A 14,427-nucleotide genomic window follows, 5' to 3' on the forward strand; every position below is an offset into this window, starting at 1 on the left:
GTCAGCCAAACAACTTTTCTTTTCAAGGTGCTTTTCACTATAAATAGCATTTTCCCCCGTAGTTTCCCATGAGATGGATCAATCTAATCCTCAGCTCCTGTGTGAGTACATTTGAGCACAGGAGGCAGGCTAAACTTACACAGATAAAAAAGGAGCCCCCAGTTGCTTTGTTAAGCATGTGCCACGCGTGGCAATTTAGAAGAAAATGGCTCTCATAGGGTGTGGCACTATTTAGGAGGTGTGGCCTTGTTGGAGGAAGTGTGTCATTGGCAGGGCACTTTGAGGTCTCATATGCTCAAGCCACGCCCAGTGTGGCAGTCTCTTTCAGCTACCCATGAATCCAGGTATAGAGCTCTCAGCTATGTCTTCAGCACTGTCTGTCTGCATGTTGCCATGCTTCCCGCTATTACAATCATGGACGAGACCTTTGAACTGCAAGCCAGCCCCAGTTAAATATTTTCCTTTATAAGATTTGCTGTGGTCATGGTGTTTCTTCGTAGCAAAGACAACATGGCAGAACAACAACAATAACAACAGCAACAACAACAATAACAACAACAAACAACAACAACAGCATAAGCAGAATTTTAGAAGCATGCAAACCAAGTCAAATATTAGTTTTGCTACCTGCCAGCTTTATAATAGATCAGGAATGCTATTTTTCTCGTTTGTAAAATGGGGCGAGTGGTACTGTCTTTGCAAGGATGGATTTTGGTAACTGAGCAAGTAGAAGCGTAGGTACAGGCACTAAATAGATGCTCGGATCGCTACCTGTTCTCATTTGCCTTCCGGATCTTATTTAAAAAAAATCAAACGACAATGAGAGTACGTCAGCATCTTTGCTACTAGCCATGAACAAATATCAGTGCACCAGTCCTCAGTGCAGGGCTCTCAGACGATACAAGGCGGGGTAATTTAGATGTGTGAAGCCCTCAGACAAACTGCTCTCAAAGTGGCCAACGGATCTCTGTGATTATTCCATTCAAAACATTAATAGAGGCAACAAATCCCGACATGTGGGAGAGGCGAGCCAGTGTGTGCAGGGCTAAGTCAGTTCTCAATAAATTCAGGAGTGGAATCTGCATAACGCATACAGTGACTCTCTCTATAAATTCTTCTTTTTTTCCGCCTTAGATGTTAAACTTAGCATAAGCTATTTTTGTTACATTTATTTATGTATTTACGTGTTTGTTTATTTAATTTATTGTATGAGTATGTATGTTCGTGCCTTAGCACATGTGTGGAGGGCAAGGAATAACTCCCGGGACTCATTCTGTCTTTTCACTATGAGGTGTTTGGCCTAAGGATTGAATTCAGGCTGTCGGTCTTGACAGCAAGCGCCCTTACCAACTGAGACATCTCATTGGCCCACGAGCAAAGCATATCAATACTTCTTTCTATTTATTAGCACAAGGCTAAAGAGCGACTCCGGAAATGCTGTGCATTTCTTCAAAGGGGAACCCAAGAGCTTAAAAGATTTGTTTTCAAATTGCTTTCACGATGTCTCAGTGTTTTCTATTGTACTCGAGCAGTTTGAAAAGAAGTATGTTAGTGCGCTCTTTCTTGGTTTCTAGAGAAGGCTACTTAGGCATGACAGTGAACCTTCAAGGTTCCCTGCTGGAATTTTCTATCCCTGCCACCTCAGATCTCAAACTAAGAATTGTTTAGTCAAACATTTCTCACTTATTCTAAAAGAAGAACTATTTCTCTACACTGGACCTAACATTAGAGAAGGTCAAAGCATCTTGTGTCAGTAATGTAGAGAAAAAGAGCTCATGGGATGATGAGAGTAGGTATGGCCAGTTAGTAGCAAGTTCTTATCACATCTTTCGCTGGCCCTGTGAACCTCTGGTCTGAGGGTTTGAATCGCAGGTCCACATGTGGCTCTGATAAAATTTCCATGGGCCCTTGACTTCTGTGGTCACATAGCTGTGGTGCCTCTTAATAAGGTCAGAGTTGATGTCACATAGTGATTCTTGCCTTTTGACAGCTCTTGGACTGCCCAGAGCTCATCCCGCCCTTTTGAGGACTCCATGGTGACTATTCTTATTTACGCTGGCAGTTTAAGAGGATATGGTTCCTTGGCATTTTCCGACTTGCCACCATTGCTCTGGTTGCAGGAGAGAAGGAAGAACTGCTTCAGGAGGAAGAGGCATGGACATCCATGTTTTCTTAGTTTGGGGTCTGAGATAGCAACAATAGAAAGGAGAAGCTAGGTTTACTCTCCCTACAGGTAACCTTGGACCTCTGTACAAATTAAGAGCCCATTTCTGCATATCTGGACGGGGAGCCAGCTAGAAGGTCTCATTTCTTTTTGATGTTATGTGTGTGTGAGAGAGAGAATTCTCCTGCCCTTAGTCACTCCCCACCTGAAACAGGAGCAGAAGCTCTCCTTGCATACAGGTGGCTCATCAAGACTTCTCCTACAGTCAGTAAGGAGCGCTTGTTAGTCAGGGCCTCTTTCCCAATTATAGCTAGATGGTAGCCATGTGCAGGCCATGGGTCGTCATCAGGAATGCCTTATTGAACAAATAAGGACAGAGAATAATGTGAGGGTCTGCGCTGTCTACTCATCAGGCAGTGTTAGACGAGGCTCAGGAAACTGTTCTGAGAGGGAAGGGGGTTGATGCAGGGGAAAGACTTGCAGCAAGGCCTGGTCCTAAGCGCGCACTGATTAGTTGTAGCATCCGTGCCAGCATCTAATTTACGACACAACAAAACAAAGAATGCCCATGCAAGCATTCAGACAAGCAAGGCTATTGGGATTCACCCCTTTCCTGTTCACTAACTTCATGACTTAGGAGATTTCAGCCACACAGAATCGCTTAATCTAGAACAATACAAATTCTGACATCGCTTATGTTTGAGCTGGGTTGATTCTCATTTCCAACCAAGGACTTCTGTTTCTCACTACAAACCATCTCTAGATTTTCCCACTATCCCTTGCTACCTCCCTGCACTCCTTCATCCGCAGTTCTAAAACTTGCCCATAGATTCTTTAGTCAAAATCTTTATAGATCTCATCATCTGACACACTGTTTTAGTTTTTTTTAAGTAGATATTTTCTGAAAGTCAGTCTTTTCTCCCCACCTACAGGTTGGTAGAGTAGCCTTTGACTTCTTTCTGCTTTGTCTCCCCACCTTCACTGCTCTTTTCCATGTTGAAAGCAAGAAACAGTGTATTCAGGCACAAAAAGGAGGGCTCACATGGCTAATTCAACTGTGTTTCCTCAAATGAAACCGCCTTTCACACCTCTTTAAAATGAACAAGAGGAAAACATTCAATTACAAAAAGACCATCAGAGAACCTTTCCCACTATCATTTATTCATTTAATATGTATTTGTTGAGTCTACCAAAGGGCAGGCCCCACTCGAACCACAGCCAATAGACAAATGTTCTTCACCTTCTAGGATCTTACAGTGGGATGTTAACACCCTGGGGAGGGGACACGGGTCACATGGCTAAACATGAGGTGTATTCTGAAGAAGAAATTCAGAAACTGAGCGTCTGGCAGGTGATGTAAATTACCGTGGGTGGCCGAGAAAGCTTCCTGGAGGAAGTGGAGTTTAAGTCCAGACCCAAAGGACTGAGGTTGGAAAATGAGAGGAAGGATGGAGAGGCTGAGAGGGATGGGGAGTGTGTGTGAAGGGCAGGGAGGTGGGAGCTGGGAAAGGGGATCCTACGTTAGTCTGTGTGGCTGTGGCAGAAAGGGCTCAAGATGAGGCTGGAGGAGCAGCCAGATAGTGCAGGACCCTGTGAGCAAGTTAATAATGTAGGTTTTCTTTTAAGGCCAGTGCAGAGCGATTGAGGGCCTGTGAAAACGGGGCGTCATTACCAGACCTTGAAAACCCCTCACTGATGGCAGTGGGAGGGGATGATGGATTGATGAGGCTATGCCTATGTGAGGGGAGGCTGATTTACACCCAGAAACCTTTAGTCAAAGCAAAAGACCCTCTTGTTTGAACCAAGAGCCCTGTGGTGATCGTGGAGAGAGAAAGCGGGATACAGCAATGCTGAGGAAAAGGGCCAGCTAAATGTGGGGGTCAGGAGGATATGGGGAATGAAGAAAGTAACATTTTGCCAATTCAGTACCAGAGGGCTTGGTAGATAGATAAATGAGGATATTACTTCTTGAGAAAGAAAACAGGATGTGAGGACATGGCTGGAGCACTGGGAACTCTCTGTCTATTGGCTTAATAAAGAGAGACTAGTTAGGACTCTCTGGGTCCCATAACAGAGTCAATCATACCAACCTGACAGCATGAGATAACTGCTGGCTACAGGTGATATACATTAGCAGTGCCTCTCTTCTGGGATTAACTTGAGGTTTAAGGAACCGTCCTCTGATTTGGTTCACCCTGAAATGTTCCTGCAGCTTCCATCAACAAGACTCTAAGGAAGGCACACCGGTCTGCACAGATCCACATATACTTCAGCCAGTCAGCTCCAATTGTGATCCGGAAAAGTGGCGAACTCAAGGAAAGAAAATCAAGTGACGTGTAGCACAGTGCCGAGATCGAATTAATCCCATGTGCCCCAAAGCTATTCTAGGACTATTGGAAAACACTTTTTCATTTAACCCAGAGCCTGCCGCGAAGTTCAAGTTTAAAACCTGCTTCGCACTTATTTATGCTAACACTGGGGAAGGTGAGGAAGAGAGCACAGTGTTTGTTTCTAATTTTAAATGAGAAGGCAGGTTTCTCACTCTGGAAATGACTTAGACAAACAGGTACACAGTGTGGCCTAGGGAGGTGCCACCCTCGATCCTCAATGCCTGCCAACTGTATCTTACCGGGTGAAAAATGCCTCACAAGGGACACTGAGGTCCCTTTACCAGGGCCTGGCTGTCTGCACCTAATTTTCTTAGAGGCAAATGTCCCTTCTTCAGGCTCTGTCCTCTGCCACGGAGTCCCCGGTTGACTGCTTTTATCCTGCAGCTGAGGCACAGCCGTAACCTGAAATGGCATCCGTCTCCTACACAACATGGCGTTGTTGTTCCCAGAGTATACAGTCTTATCCTGAAGGTCACTTCAGATAAGGGATTCAGTTTACTTTGCTTCTGTTTGAAATCAGCACTTGTAAATACAAGTAAATACATTACTTGTTTTGCTTTGTTTTGTTTTTTTCCGGAGCTGAGGATCGAACCCAGGGGCCTTGCGCTTGCTAGGCAAGCGCTCTACCGCTGAGCTAAATCCCCAACCCCTACATTACTTGTATTGAAGGAAATGTGCTGCCAGTGAACTGTAAAATCATTTACTTATAACGCACAGACTTGGTAGCTTAAGTTAATATTAGTCTACTAGTTTAAGACCTATTCAAGGTATCAATATAAATGCCTTTATTTATTATTTATTTACTTTTCTTTCTGACAGCATCTGATGTAGGCTGGCCTTGAACTTCTTAGGCAGCCAAGGTTGACTTGAACGTCTGATCTTCCTGCTTCCACTTCCTGTGCAAGCTGTACAACTAGAGGTATACACCACCATATCCAGGTTATGTACTACTGAGACTCAAACACAGGGTTCCCTCAGTAAGAAGAGCAAGCCCTCCACTCACTGAGCTCCATATCCAGCCCAACAATGTTGTGTGTGATTTTTCACACACAATATTTTCCATGTGAAGATACACGAACAGATTGGCTTTAGCGTAGATATTTTCTTCTTTTCCTCCAACCCCAGGGGAAATTTATACCTCACATTTAATTACCTTCTGTGCTTACTGCTATTTCTGAACTGCTTTAACAAATAGATTTTTTTAAGTAGAAAAGGAATATTTTGAATTTATATGACATAATGATAGAAGATAAATTACTGCTCAATGCAGAAGCAATGTATAATGTATTTAATAGAAGACTTAAAAATTTAGTCTTTGACGGGTAATTGTTATTGGCTAAAACAATAATTACCCACCTATTCTTTTTAAATAAGCATTGTTCTTGATTTTGTTTTATATTTTCTACTATCTTTAGCTTCTTGAGAGAGTATACAGTACTCTCATGACATAGCTTTCATGAGTAATCTTTGTTGTCAGCTAGATTGAGAAGTGCTTAGGAGATCAGTGAAGTACACTCCTGAGGGTTCAGAGAGAATTAACCACCTGAGTGTGGGCGGTGGCATCCCTCACAGTCTGAGACCTGGATAGAATACAGAAAGAAAAAAAGGGAAAAGCTCACACCACTAGAATTCTCTGTGTACTTGCAGACTGCTCTGGTGTGAGCTGTTCCGTTCCACACTCTTGCCACCACAATGCACTCACTCCCTTTGAGGCGGCAATACGTCTTCCCTTCTTCAGCTGCTCTGCTCAGAAGTTTGGTGAGAGAGAGGGAGATTGGTCAACGTGTCAGCTAGACCGGGAACACCTGTCCCAAATCCCAAGGTCCTACTCCTTTTGTCAGCTCCATGCTCCACTTCACCAAATCTCCAAATTCTGTCCAGTGTCCCTCTTAAGCAACTTTCTGTTTTCTTCCCCGAGCTCTGTCTTCATGGCTACACCTTGGCTCAAGCCTCATTTGTCATCAGCCCATCCTCCAGAACTCTGATCTCATGCTTCTGCCTTGAACCTTCTGCAATCTACACAGCACAGGGCATTCAGGCTTCCAAAATTTAGACCTTACCTCATCCTTTCTTTTCCATTTAAACCTTCCTGGTGTTCTCCCTTGCCCTTAGAATAAGCCTGATGTTGAGTGTGACCCTTCTCTCTACTCTCCCCAGTTCTATTATCTCTATCTCTACCCTATAATCTCTCTAAGTGCCACCCAAGACCAATTACTTGACTCTGGGCTTCCATTCTGCAGGTGGACATCTTTAGACCATCACACATTTTCTTCTTTCTACAGGGGCATTTCCTCTACTATGTTGTCCTAATAGTGTCCTGGTGGATAGAAAACCAGGAGAGTAGATTTCTATGAGGCCAAAGAGACAATGCGTTATGGTCATAGAGAGGAATGAATTAATTAAGAGTGGAACGTGTTTAGGTGATGACAAGGTAAAGTGTGTAATTCCTGGAGTGGGGTCTGGGGAAGGGAGGAATCTTTGGAGGGTAACAGTAGCCCAGGAAATACACAGCTTCTTGGATGAATCTTTCTCATGGCTGTTGACAGGAGCGCCTGGCACTTTGTCAATGAATGTTTCACCGTGTGGCAGGAGTTGGAGATTGTGGTAAGAAGAACCAGGTCTTTTTATTACAGGGAGGTTGGAGAAAGATGTGAAGAGAAATTCAAAGTGGCATAGATGTGTAAATAAGGTGCAAAGTAAACATGCCATCTTAAAAAAGAAGAGCAGGGGCAGCTGACAGGGACAAGTTGTTTCAGGGTGTAGAAGAAAAAGAGGACTCGGGTGGGAGCTGTAGAAGGAGAAATGTCAAGGGTTCCACACCATTCTCTGAGAGCATCAGAGCAGGGAGCTTCAGTCTCGGTGCTAAGCCATCTGCTGTGACTGTGCTAAGCCAGAAACACAAATGTGTTTGTGTCTTTCCACAGTGTCCGAATTTATTAAATATCAATAAGTTCCCAAGGCTTAAAGGTTTGAGTGACATTAAATTGTCATAGAATCCCACTTTCTTTGGTAATCTAGCAGAGGCAAATACACATTCTTTTATTCCAGTCTTACTTGCTAATATTAACTCATATCACAGAGTACACAGCACAAAGTAAATATTATACATAAATGCATATACATGTTTTAAAAATGAGTAGAAAATGAGGAGGCTGCAGCAGAGTTCAAAAGTTTTCAGAAGTGGCCCGAGAGAACCTGTATTGAGATACTGGACCAGACTAGTACTGTGAGAGAGCTGCTGCTGAAGTCGGTTTTGAGGGATTCATAGTTAAGGTTTTACTGCTGTGAACAGACACCATGACCAAGGCAAGTCTTATAAGGACAATATTTAATTGGGGCTGGCTTACAGGTTCAGAGGTTTAGTCCATTATCATCAAGGCAGGAACATGGCAACATCCAGGCAGGTGCAGGAGGAGCTGAGAGTTCTACATCTTCATCTGAAGGCTGGTTGTGGTAGACTGGCTTCCAGGCATTAAGCCCACCCCACAGTGACACACCTACTCCAACAAGGTGACACCTCCTAATAGTGCCACTCCCTGGGCCAACCATATACAAACCATCACAGAGGGGAAAGCTTTAGAGTCCAGTTAAGAGATCAGGATCTGAGAAAAGGGATGGCTCCGGTTAAGATAGGATGTGTAGGTAGTCTGTGTCAACAGTGGGAACCAAGATGAGCCAAGGTTCCACCAACAGTGATTTGCTTGTTGGTCCTTGACATGTACTGGGTATCACATGATGGGTTAGTGTGGGGTCACACCCTTGTGATGATAGGTGACCATCACTTTATAGGCTACAGGCAAGGGAGGGTCATCTTCTCCTCAGTCTTGTGTATCTGGTAAGTGCTTGGGCCCATTTTTCCTGAAATGGCTGAAGACACCCATGTGTCACAACAGTTTCTCTGATAAATGTACACAGTCATTGCCTTTCTAGTCCCAAGAATAAGTCATTTATCAATCTGTGGTAGATGATTTGTGACTAATAGATGATTGATCAAAAATGCAGTTTAATTTTGACAGCTATATTAAAGGAACCAGGCAATTTCTCTTTATACCATTTCTTTCTCTTTTCTTCTCACTATTTTCTTGCCCTTTTAAAAAAGGGCTTTATGCTTCAGACCAAAAATGTCATATTGTGTGGTCAAAGATACATGGTGTTCAGAAAGCAGCTTCTCGGGGTTGTGGGAATAGTTCCTGACTATGATGCTAGGGTATATTGTATTTGAATTAGTGTAAAAGTGAGGAAAACTATTCAGAAAGGGGTTATTTTCCCTGTTAAACTTTTCAAAGAGGAGAGTGATAAGCTGAACAGATCATTTGATGCCGCCTCCTAGTTTAAAAGGAAAATGTGACAACTCAGAGATTTTTGCGTCCCATGGCACAGCCCAGGTGACATTCTGGAAATGGGATTGCTGAGGGGAGAAAGTAGTGATGCACTTTGCCCAGCCTCCTCTTTAACAGGTGAACAGCGGCTATGCCTGCCTTGATGTCTGGGCGTAACGCTAGGCGCAAGTACTTACCAGACACACCAGACTGAGGGGAAGCTGAAACTCCTATGCCTGCATCCCATAAAGTGATGGGCACTTATCATCACAAGGGTGTGACCCCACATCAGCCCATCATGTGATACCCCGTGCATGTGTCAAGGACCGAGAAGCAAATCACTGTTCCTGGAGCTTGGGCTCAGCTTGGTTCCCACTGTTGACACAGATTCCCTGCCCATCCTATCTGAACCTGAGTCCCCCATTTTCCTGTTCTCTTAGCTGGACTTTGCAGCTTTACTCTCAAACCTGACTTCAGCAGGTACTAGTCTGGTCCATTATCTCAATAAAGGCTCTCTCAGGACACTCTTCCTTAAGTAGTAAATCTCAATCTGTGGGTCATGATCCCTTTGGGGGGCCGAATAATGTTTACACAAGGCTTGCCTAAGATCAGAGGAAAGCACTGATTTATAACAGCAGCACAATTAGTAATTATGAGGTAGCAACAAAAATAATTTTATGGTTGAAGGTCACTACAACATGAATAGCTGTATAAAAGAACTGTATGACAGAATAAGAAGGTTGAGAACCACTGCCTTAAAGAGATCATCGAAGAGTCACTGTTTCTGTAACTTACCATGCTACTAGATGTCATTAACAAGTTAGAAAAGAGAAAGTTCAGTGACTTTAAAGAAGTCACTTGTACCTTTCATGTGTATACTAAAAATGTCAGTTCCCGGTGCCCACGCAAGCAGTACTGACTTAGATATGGTAAGAACACTGTGTGAAAGATTCCATAGCGCTGACCCCAGGGTTCCAAATATTCACTTCAGAGCCCTCTCTCTTCTGTATTGTGTGGCTTTCCTTTGGGTCAGCCTCCTTGTAAGTAGTAAATAAAATGACATGGAAAAAAATGCAGTCTGATTCCTGATTGGGTAGAAATAAAGGCGATGACTTTGATTTTGTTCGTATGAGACCTCTTCACTGTAACTAACCTAAGTGTAATAAAACAAAACAAAACAAAGCAAAGCAACAACAAAACAACAACAACAAAACAACAACAAAGTGACAAAACAAAACCCACCACTGCCTGAGTTGGTACAGCTCTGGAAAGTGGCAGCAACACTGAACAAATTGTTTCAATCCTTTCTCTTTCTTTATTGAGATCCACATGAATCTGCAGCGACAGGTACCTATATGGATTTCATAAGTCTGTCAAAAAATACTGCAGTTGCCTTGTGGGCTGAGTCTGCAGCTATGAAAGGGCCAGTGGCCTTTTAACAAAAGAATTTTACACTTCAGACCAAAATGTCATATTGTGTGGTCAAAGACACATGGTGTTCAGAAAGCGGCTTCTCGGGGTTGAGGGAATAGTTCCTGGCCAATGTATTTTAATTAGTGTAAGAGTGAGGAATACTGCTCAGAAAGGGGCTATTTTCCCTGTTAAACTTTTCAAAGAAGAGACTTTGAAAGCCAAAGAGGTCGTTTGATGCTACCTCTTAGTTCTATTGAGGGAAATGTGACAACTCAGAATCCCATGGCATAACCCTGGTGACATTCCGGAACTCAGACTGCCGAGGGGAAAAAGCAGTGATGCACTTTACCCAGCCCCTTAGGTGAACAACAGCTATGCTTGCCTTCATGTCTGGGCATCACACAAAGCAGAAGCGTCCACTACACCCTGTGTGACAATTATGGTCCCCTGAAATTTTTCGAGCACCTGAATCATTCCCTAAAGTGACGTGAATTGTTTTATGAGTATATTAGTAGAGTTAATCAAGACCTTTCCTTCCCCTTTGAGGTAAATCTGCTAGAGTTTGCTTTACAGAGCCTTATTCCCTTTTACAACAGACAAAGGGAGACCTGTGGTCTTTCCTGGTAGGTGAGATGCTCAGATGTCCATCCTAACACTTAGTCATGGTCTCCCCTGGGTAAGTGTATTCTGAGAGCCACTTTCAGAGTGAAGGCATTCTCTCGTATATTTGTAATAAAATAATAAGACCTCATTTCTTTAGAGTCAGACCCAGGATTGATTTTTGCTACTCACACTGAGATTCTAGCAGATTCTGAATGCAGACACACACACTAATGAAATGTTCCTGTGTGTGACCAAAGCAGATAAAAGCTTAAACCTGCTATCATTTGGGTTATAAGAGCTGATGGGGTTTTGTCAATATTATCTTGGGAGTTAAAAAAAAACTCACTGAAACCAGAAGCTTTTTTAAAAGAATAAAAATTCAATTTCAAGATAAAATCCAAGACGAAAAAGCAACACACATAGTCTAGCTAGACCCAGGGCTAGATGAAACTTTAAGAGAGAGCAGTAAAAATCAATTGGAAAGACATTATTGCCATCTAGACACTCACTTAAAAACACTTTCTCTGTATCGTTATCTCTTCCCTGCTTAATAGTTTCAGAGTGTCAATGCTTCTGTTTGGAATTAAGTGTTCTGAAATATATAGGAGGATGAATTATAGAATGGTAAAGTGCAGAATTATGTCAGGAAAAAAAATCACTTCTACAGTTCAGTATTCACTAAAATGTCTTTGACATACATCACCGCCTCTGGTGGGAAGTATGCTGTAATTACAGGTTTTTGTTTCTCAAATTCTAGAGTTCAATTGAAATTGTGAAATTAAGGCTCAAATAAATGACAAAAGGGACCTCCTAAAGCTAAAAATGTTCCATACAGCAAAGGCAAGTATTGACCAAGTGAAGAGGAAGCCCAGAGAGTGGGAAAGGATTCTTGTCAGCTATACATCTGGTAGAGGATTAATGCCCAGAATATATAAAGGATATACAGAAACCAAGAGAGATCAAGGAAGCCAACAACAGAATTAAAAATGGGCTCTGGATCTGAACAAAGAGTTCTCAAATGAGGAAATAAAAATGGCTAAGACATATCTAAAAAGTCTTCAACATCCTTAGCAATCGGAGAAGTGCAAATTAAAACTCCCTTGATATTTCATTTTATCCCAGCCAGAACAGCTCAGATCATGGGAACAGCTGACAGGAAATGCTGGTGAGGATGTAGGGAAAGAGGATCTCGGCAGTGGCCTTGCAAACTGGTGCATCCCTTAAGGAGATCGGTGGGGAGAATCTATACATGGGACCCATCTATACTGTTCCGTGGCATAGACCCAAAACACTCAACATCCTGCTACAAAGATACTTTCTTGGTCATGTTTAATGCTGTACCAGAAATGGAAGCAGCATAGACATCCATCAACCAATGAATAGATAATGAAAATGTCATACGTGCTGGATAGTTTTATGTCAACTTGACACAAGCTAAAGCCATTTGAGAGGAGGGACCCTCAATAAAAATGCCTCCATAAAATGAGGCTATAGGCAAGCCTTAGGGCATTTTTCTTTGTTAGTGATTGACGTGGAGGGACTCAGTCCATTGTTGGGGGTTTGGGGGTACGTAGTCCATTGTGAGTCGTTTCATCCCTTGACTGGTGGCCCTGGATTCTGTAAGAAAGCAGGTTGAGGTGAGCCATGAAGAGGAAACCATTAGGCAGTGCTCCTCCATGGCCTCTGCATCAGCTCATGCCTCAGGCTCCTGCCCTGATTAAGTTACTACTTTTGATGATGAACTGTTATATGGAACTGTGAGTGAAAGAAACCCTTTCCTGGGAGTTGCTTTTCATCCTGGATTTTCATCATAGCAATGGTAACCCTAAGTAAGATAACAAGCAAAGATTTATAAATCACTATGTTGTACCAACAATTCTTTGAAAATCAGAAGTTGAGTCTCTGGCCACAGTGATCAGGCAGATGGAAATACAATATAAAGTTAAAGAGCTTCAAATGGATCATTGGGAAGGACCTGAAAGAAAAGGTTTTACAGACCATTTCATCTGATTATAAGACTGAAGTTACAAGTCCTCTGATCTTCATTGGAAGGAAAATCTACTCACAAAAGAACTATCTAGAACACCATACATCGTGCTGCTGATTCAAGAAGATAGAAGTCACTGTCAATGTCTAGCAGTTTAAAACAACTCTCAAAGTCTGTGTGGGAACCACAGCGTTCACTTCAAAGTTCACATTGCTTTTTGAAAACAAGCCACCTGCTCTTGCCATGGAAGGTTTTGAAGTCTTTGAAGAAAATTACCATGGGACCAAAACAGGAAAATATACTTTGCAGGTTAAAGTTTCTGCAGTTAGGACGAGAATAAGTTTCTGTTTTTCCCATGTTAAGTCCTTGCAAGTAAAGGTTTCTGTTTGTAATTAAGAATAAGTTCCCATTTCTTAGATCTGATGTGAATTACAAAGCCTGTGTTTCAACCTACACTAAACTTGTGACCCCATTTACAGGACATACATTCTTACCCTTCTTGCTTCCCTTTCATTGAGTCTTTCTAACAATGTATACCATCCACTTCTCTCACCCCTGTAACACTTTATCTCTCCTATAAAAGGGACTTCAAGAGCCTAGCAGGGGTTGCTCTCTCAAATCCTGACTTAAGATGAGCCGGCTGGCTGGTCCCGAGTGCACCCACAACAGAGTTTGCTCTAATTGAACAATCACGGGTTTGGTCTCCTCTCCCTGTGATTGTTAGGTTTAAGTGTTCATGAATGGAGCATTGGAATTAAAGGTTGAAGGAAGAACAGGCATCCTGATGTGAATATGAAGCCACGAAGGAGGGGATCATCCAGAACCCATAGCGTGGATCTTTATCTCTGGAAATGGCTACCCTCAGTTGATGTGCAGCTGGATCACAGGACTATGTAGGTAATATCCTCTCAGTCCGCAGTCTTCCGGCCCCAAGAGTGCACTATGAAATGGAAGTTTCATACTGCGAAATAGAAGCAAATTTTAAAAATCTGTTCCAGGCGCTGGAAAGATGGCTCAGTTGTAGTTGTCTTTTGCTGCTCTTCCAGACATTGGAAGTGAGTTCTCCACACCCACCTCACGAGGCCCACAACCGCCTGTGACTCCTGCTGCAGGAGATCCAATGCTCTCTTCTGGCCTCTGAGGGTACCCCCCACACCCCCGTCCAGACACAAATAAATAAAAATAAAAATACCTTAAAATCTGTTCCAATGAGTGTCCATTTTCTTTAAGAAAAACAAAACAAAAACTCATTGTGCTTTCTGAAACTGACTTAAGTACTCAAAGATAAAAGAGAGGTTCAAAGATATAGGGAATTTGGGGCTGGGGATTTAGCTCAGTGGTAGAGCGCTTGCCTAGGAAGCGCAAGGCCCTGGGTTCGGTCCCCAGCTCCGAAAAAAAGAACAAAAAAAAAAAAGATATAGGGAATTTAACAAGGTCTTAGTTTTTTTTTTTTTTTTGAAAAATAAAGTATACTTTTCCCATCAATTAATTGATAACGTTACAGAAGTTATTTTCATATTAGAAGGCAAACACCAAACCTTTTAGGAACTT

General features: G+C 42.6%; 1 protein-coding gene across 1 annotated transcript in view; it reads right to left on the minus strand.

The window, feature by feature from the left end:
• Nucleotides 1-14,427, minus strand: part of Slc35f4 (solute carrier family 35, member F4) — a 261,352-nt gene that overhangs the window by 115,603 nt on the left and 131,322 nt on the right. The window lies entirely within an intron of this gene.

Source organism: Rattus norvegicus, chromosome 15, assembly GCF_021556685.1.
Source record: "Rattus norvegicus strain SHRSP/BbbUtx chromosome 15, alternate assembly SHRSP_T2T, whole genome shotgun sequence".
NCBI classification, from domain to species: domain Eukaryota; kingdom Metazoa; phylum Chordata; class Mammalia; order Rodentia; family Muridae; genus Rattus; species Rattus norvegicus.